Source organism: Gossypium arboreum, chromosome 3 (genome assembly GCF_025698485.1).
Source record: "Gossypium arboreum isolate Shixiya-1 chromosome 3, ASM2569848v2, whole genome shotgun sequence".
In the NCBI taxonomy this organism is placed as follows: domain Eukaryota; kingdom Viridiplantae; phylum Streptophyta; class Magnoliopsida; order Malvales; family Malvaceae; genus Gossypium; species Gossypium arboreum.
Window position 1 is genome coordinate 39,913,522 of NC_069072.1, and position 7,564 is coordinate 39,921,085.

At 38.1% G+C, this 7,564-nt stretch overlaps 1 non-coding gene across 1 annotated transcript; it reads right to left on the reverse strand.

The window, feature by feature from the left end:
- Window positions 1–795: 795 nt before the first annotated feature.
- LOC128290884 (small nucleolar RNA R71) lies at window positions 796–901 on the reverse strand. The gene has a single exon (XR_008280664.1). It is a non-coding gene; the product is annotated as a small nucleolar RNA R71 (small nucleolar RNA).
- Between the last annotated feature and the right edge of the window lie 6,663 nt (window positions 902–7,564).

Here is a 7,564-nt window from a genome sequence, read left to right on the forward strand (position 1 = left end):
GATAATAGTTAGTTTTAAGAACGATTAATTATAAATATTTAAAACCTATCACGAAACCACGCGATCAAGTTTTTGGCGCCGTTGCCGGGGAACTAAAATATTAGGAACACTCAATTTTTATTACTTTAGCCATTTATTTTTCTTGCAATCTAATTTTATTTTTAATTTTATTTTAATTTACTAATTTTCTTTTTTTTTCTTCTGAAAGGTTTTTATAGTTTATGACTAGAAGAAACCCGTTAGGACCACTACTTTTTGACGAAGAAATCGATCGCACAGTCTACAGAAACCAAAGAGAAATAAGGCGAAGCCTAAGATACACAGAGAACGAGCAAAAAGATGATACTCAACCCCCAACCGAAGAGATGGCTGAAAACCAAGACAATCAGCTACCTCCTGCAATTGTGGTTAATCAAAATCCTACTCCACGCACCATGTATGATTATGCTAAACCTTCTTTAACAGGAACTGACTCGATCATAGTTAGACCTTCTATAGCTGCAAATACTTTTGAACTAAAACCTAACACTATTCAAATGATACAACAATTTGTTCAGTTTGATGGTTTGCAGGATGAAGATCCCAACGCTCACTTAGCAAACTTTTTGGAACTATACGATACATTTAAAATTAATGGCGTTTCTGACGATGTCATTTGTCTTCGGTTATTCCCTTTCTCATTGAGGAACAAAGCTAAACAGTGGTTGAACTTGTTACCACGAGGGTCAATTACTACTTGGGAACAAATGATAGAAAAATTTTTACTAAAATATTTTTCGCCGGCTAAAACGGCTAAATTACATAATGATATCTCTTCTTTTGTACAGATGGATTTAGAAACACTCTACGATGAATGAGAAAGATACAATGACCTTTTAAGAAGGTGCCCTCACCCTGGGTTATCGCTTTGGCTTCAGGTTCAAACATTCCATAATGGCCTAAATCCTTCGACACGGCAAATGGTTGATGCAGCTGCTGGCGGAACCATCAATAATAAAACACTTGAAGATGCTTATGAGTTCATAAAGGAGATGTCATTGAATAACTATCAGTGGCAAGTCATGAGGACAAAGCCAACGAAAACAGCTGGTGTTTATAACGTCGATTCAGTCACCATGCTCTCTAATCAGGTAGAACTCTTGAATAAGAAAATTGATGGTTTTCTTAGTTCTTCACAAGTTCACCCAGTAATGCAGTGCGAAGCAAGTGGAGGTGGAACAAGCCATTTAGAATACCAACCTTATGGCCACAACATCGATAAGGAGCAATTAAATTACATGGGTAATAATCCTCGACCTCAAAACAATCCATATGGTAACACTTACAATGCAGGTTGAAGGAACCACGCCAATTTCTCGTGGGGCATCCAAGGAAATCAGCGACCACCTCTGGGCTACCAGCAGCCACCCTATCAACAGGAAAAGAAGTCGAACCTTGAAGAGATGCTCAAAAGTTTATCTCGATGTCAGAAACTCGTTTCCAGAACACCGAGACAGCACTTAAAAATCAACAAGCGTCGATCCAAGGGCTCGAAACTCAGATAGGCCAGCTCTCCAAACTAATCTCCGAATGACCACAAAGGAGCTTGCCAAGTAATACTGAACCTAACCCAAGGGAACAACTCAACGCGATTAACGTTCAAGATGAAGAATGATTTGTTGAGCCTGGGCCAGAATCGAGGTAAGAAACTGTGGTAAGCAAAGGTTAAGGTGAGGTAGATCACAATAAAAACAAATCGGTGAATGTCGAATATAAACCTCGTATGCCATACCCCAACGCGATAAGGAAAGACCGCTCAGATGAAAAATTCGGCAAATTTCTTAAACTCTTAAAAAAATTACATATTAACTTACCGTTTATTGAAGCTCTATCACAGATGCCAAACGCAATGAAATTTTTAAAGGAGCTTTTAGCAAATAAGCAGAAGATGGATGAGGCATCACATGTGGAGCTAAATGCAGCTTGCTCAGCTATTCTCTAGAATAAACTACCCAAAAAACTTAAAAATCCAGGGAGTTTTACAATTCCTTGCTTAATTGGTAGTTTAGATGTTAATAATGCATTAGCAGATTTAGGGGCTAGTATTAACGTCATGCCTTACAAAATGTTCAAACAATTAGGTCTCTGGAAACCCAAATAGACTAGGATGAGCATTCAATTAGCAGATAAAACTATAAGATTTCCTAGGGGTATTATTGAAGATGTGCTAGTTAAAATCGATAAATTTATATTTCCCGTTGACTTCATTGTTCTAGACATAAAGGAGGATAGCAACACTCCTTTAATTTTAGGAAGGCCCTTTTTAGAAACTGCTAAAACAATTATTGATGTTGGCACAAGTGAACTCACACTCCGTGTGAGAGACGAAACAATCACCCTTCAAGCTCGCAATTCTGGAAACACAATAGAAATCGAAGGTGATAGTTTAAACCATTCTACTAAAACTAACAATATGGTGCAACCTACTTTGCAGGAAATGAGTCTGAAGGAAGCACATGAGTCATTCTTAAGCAATAGTAGAGGACCCATCATGAGGATCAAAAGCTACAAATCGAGGAGCTAGATGAATGGCAGACGCATAAACCGAGAACATTTGACAAACTGAATCTACGACAGAACAAGCTTAATCCCTTTCCAAATCAACTTAAGGTTGGAGATAGAGTCTTATTAGATGCCACAGATCCCCACATTGTCGCTACCACATCGAATGAAGAAATCCCTCTTACGGTACTCAGCATTTTCCCATTTAGTACGGTCGAGGTGAGTCATTCCAAGTTCGGCACTTTTAAGGTAAACAACACCCGTTTAAAACCTTATTTTGACAAGATTAATAGCAGGAATGAGGAGTATAAACTCCTCAAATCACCATGATCATTCAACGGAGAGGTAAGTCGAGCTTAGACTATAAATAAGTGCTTCTAGAGAGGCAACCCAAGCACTAACAATATTAATTTCTTTAAATTTTAGTATTTAACACTTAACTTACTAATAGAGATCTTGAATACAGGTTTTCCCACAAAGACACGGCCAAGCACATAGGCGTGCTTAGGGCTATGTGAAAATAGGACAATAATTTTTCCCAAACACAGGCTACGATAAAATGCCACTGCCGTGCGACATGGCCGTGGTCGAACCTGCCAAAACAACATGAGGGTAAGACATGCCCGTGCGGAAGAACCGTGGGTGAACCTATTAAAACAATACGGGAGTGCGACACGCCCAAGGAACACGGGCGTGTACTAAATGTCAGACACGTCTAAATTTAAAATTCGCAAATCACACGAGCTGAAATTGGGGAACACGGGCGTGTTACTAGCCGTGTGCCCCAAAATTTATAAATACCCTGCACTATTCATTGTCTTCCCCACTCAAAAACCCTAACCCTAGCAGCTGCAATTCCATACGGCCTCCTTGCCATGCCCGTGTGCCGCCTCTAACTCCATTTTTGACGTCTATTCTCCTTTTTCTAGCGTTTGTTCACTCTTTTCTCGTTTATTCTTACTAATTTCTAGGGCTATTTAATATGAAATTTTTCATGTTCCTTTCTTATTTTTATCATACAAATGTTATATCTAGAATAGTTATTATCTTTCTCATGTTAAAATTCTTACTCATTATATGATTTCTCTACTTTATTTGATTAGTTAGAAGTAAATATTCATGATTAGAACAATATATATACTCATGCCTTTAATGTTAACATTTTTTTCATTCGTCACACATATTGCATTCCATGAAATTCGTTGCCATTTTTATGCCATACAATTGATTGCTTTGATTAACTTGTTAGTCTTAGTAGTTGCTGAAATTATGGTTGTTATTTACAAATTATCTTTATTTTACTTTGATCATTCCTCAAAATGAATTAATAGTTTTTGATCGCAAGTACCATGTTGTCTTCACGAGGAAAGAAAACCACCATACTTTCTTTGAAGAAGAGGAAGGGAGCATCATTTTTCGCGGGTCCAACCACGAAAATTCGTCAGCCTCTCCTGCAGTTCCCCCGAGGGCCTGACCTTTAATTGCGGGTCGTTGCATCGACTGGGCTGCTGTAGAACAAGTTCAGTTGGCTGATGCAATTCGAGCGCTCCTAACCACTGACCCTTGGGAGTTGTTCTTTGGGATCATCGAACCAACACACCTCGAGCTCACGATGGAACTAAGCTCAACGTTCCATCTTCAGACCGTAATGACGAATTATGATGATCCCGGTACGGTCCAGTTTCACCTAGGTGGGTTAGTCCGCCAATTAAGCGTCCCAGAGTTCGGTGCTGTACTGGGCTTATATACAAAGGAGTTCAATGAGAAGAATGAACTACATGCTCTCACTCGCCACATACATTTCTCTCCCTCGAAGTGCTGGCACACTTTGGCCCCTAGCGCAGCCTCCTACAATCCTAGCCACTCAAGGCATCAATTCTCCCACCATCCCTGAGGTACCTACAAGCCATTTTGGCTCACACAATTACAGGGAGGCGAGAAAGCACTGTCGTCGTCAACACTCACGGCGCCTACTTCTTATGGTGTATGTTGCACAGGCACGTCATCGACCTTGCCTATTTCATTACCCTCCCGATTCAGCACCAGACGGAGCGGCATAGGAAAGGGGTTATCTCCATTGGCCCCTATGTTACTCGGTTGGCTCGACACTTCGGGCTCCTCAACACTGCGGCCCAAGAATCATCCCTTACCCTCATCATCCAAATGTCTCCACAAGGCATCTCGAGCATGCTTAGAATGAGGATAATCGAGAGGCTCCGAGGAACCTACCCTCCCCAATATCGTCTTACCCAAAAAATCGAGGAGGAAGCCTACGAGGACATTCCTGATGATGTCCCTCCACAGCACAAGGACCCACTGACTCAGCCACCACCACCCTCTTGTCTAGTTCGTGCGGCGGCTTCATATGCTAACATCTCTGAACGCCTCACTAGATTCGAGCAGCAGTGTTTTCAACGATTTGACAACATTGATGCTACTTTACAGCAGATTTTTCAGCACCTCCACATCTCATCGCCAGACCCACCTCGCGAACCATCCAGCGATGAAGATGTTTAAAAACATTTATTTATTATTTTATGCTTTTAATTTTTATTAAAACTACTTTTTATTTTTATTATTAGATTTTAGATTTTTATTTTTAATTATCAATTTTGGTTATTTCTTTATGAGTAATTATTCTTCCAAATATCCCCTAAAAAGTTCCTGATTTTATCACAGTTATATAGAGCTCTTAAGCTCATCATCGCATAGGAACTAACAACTCCACCAGGAAAGGTTCTTCACGACTACCATGTCCTGATCGACCACGACTATAGCTACCACTAGATATAATATTCTTTTGGTACAGGACTTATGGACTAATGAACCTCTACGACCGCCGGAGTATCCTCCTCCACTCTCGAACCGATCACTCTCTGAAACTCCAATTCGAGCAATTCATCATACATGAAGTTTCACTTCTCTCCCGATCTTATTTTTATACTCTAATATCTATCTTTGTACATTGAAGGCAATGTACATCTTAAGTGTGGGAGGTATTTATTTCATTATTAGAAAAATCCCTGAACGACTACCTTGTTCTCTTGAAAAGCTCCCATATCATATTTAGGATAAATTGTGATTGATTTATGATTTTTATTAATATATCTTAAATTAAAACATAGGCATTTATGCATTGATTGTTTAAACTTTAAGACATTAGAGAATAAAGCATGATAAGTTGATTTTTGAGAATTTAAAATCTTAGGTTGTTTCCCCAAAGTTTAGGTATTACTTTAAGTTGGAATTCACAAGTTTTAAACATCAAAAAGTCATAATTTTTGTGAGATTTTTGAGCCTTTTGAGCATCCATTAATTCTTTCATGCTCACTTTTATTATTGCTTTGAGTGCGTCAGTATTGAACTGTTATTCTAGAACTTGCTTGATTATGCATGTCGAGACCACACCATTCGATTTGATATGTCAAAATGATTAAGGCACTTAGGATTAACCCACTCATGCAATGAAAAGCCTACCTCCACGATTAACCCCTAGTAAACTCCCCTGAGCCTAACAAGCCATTTATTGTATTACCCTTAATATTAACCCTTAACCCATTATTGTTGAAATCCCCTAAATTAATTTGATCCCTATTTTTGTCGAGATTTAAGTTGAGTAAATTGCTTAGTTATGACTTGTTTGTAATAAGTTAGTCTATGTTATTTAACTTGTTCTTAAAAAAAAAACTATGTTTACACATTAGTAATTTCAATTCAATCTTCTTGTACACAAGTGATATTAACTCTTTTTCTTATTAGGCAATTTTTCAATTCAATCTCAATTCTAACCCTTTCTTTCAGCTTGTGATCACACCCTCTAACCAAGCCTCATTACAACCCTCTAAAGACCTTTTGATTGATGTTTCATCTCAATTTATCAGTGGTGGATATTTGATTTTCATGCAAGCCTATGGTAATGACTTTTCATTATTGACTATTGAGTGCTTCATTTATTGTCCTTAAAACACCTCGAGTGATTTAAGTGAATCTTTAGTAAGGATGTGAAACTCTGTGATATTCTGAATCAAAGGTAATTACTTAAATGAGGAGAGACACCTATGTTTTTAGGAGAAAATGCTCAACTTGGAATGTTAAAAACTTTTGTGTTTTCTTTTAGTTTAACTCTCAATGTTTGATTACCTATGAATTATTTTAAGATATTATCAATAGAAATTATAAGTTGAGAAGAATTTATTTTCATTATGAGTTAAGAATTTTGCTTGAGGACAAGCAAATGCTTAAGTGTGGGGGGTATTTAATAAACCATAATTTATACATATTTTTACCCCATGTTTAACGCATTTTATGGATGATTTCCTATTATGATTGGTGAATTCAATGCTCCTAATGCTTTAATTTCATGCTTTATACTTAGGAGAGCATAGGAGAGTGAAAGGAACGAGAAACGGGCCAAAATTGGAGAAAATGGGCTAAAGTACGAAATCAACACGGCCTGGACCTCCTCACACGGGCAGACCACACGGCCATGTCAATTTGGCAGGCTCGAGCATGGCCTGAAGTAATCGCACACAGGCGTGTTACACGGGCGTGTCTCTATCGAGCCCAAGTTAAGTCCAATTCGGAAAAGGCTAATTTTGAGGGCTCTAGGCATTCCAAAGCCTATAAATACACCCTAGAAGAGGAAGAAAAATGAGGCATAGAATAGGGAGTAAGGAATTACTCCAAGAAATCCGATTGATCCATCTCAGAAGCCGGATTCACCATCAAGACTGAAGATCTCTCCTCAATTTCCTCTTCAGGAGTTTTGGGTTTTTTTTATTTTTTGTATTCTTTATTATTCTGAGATGTTTTCTTATCTAGTTATGAACTAAAACCCCTAAATACCTAAGGGGAATGAAACCTAAGACGAATCTTGTTATTATTTTCTGAATTGTATGATAAATATTTAACTTGTTCTTAATTATGTATTCTTAATTCTTGTTTTAATATCCCAGGATACTGATTCAAGATAAGCTCTTATTCAGAGGAGGAATAAACCCTATCTAAGAGTAGATTTGTCATA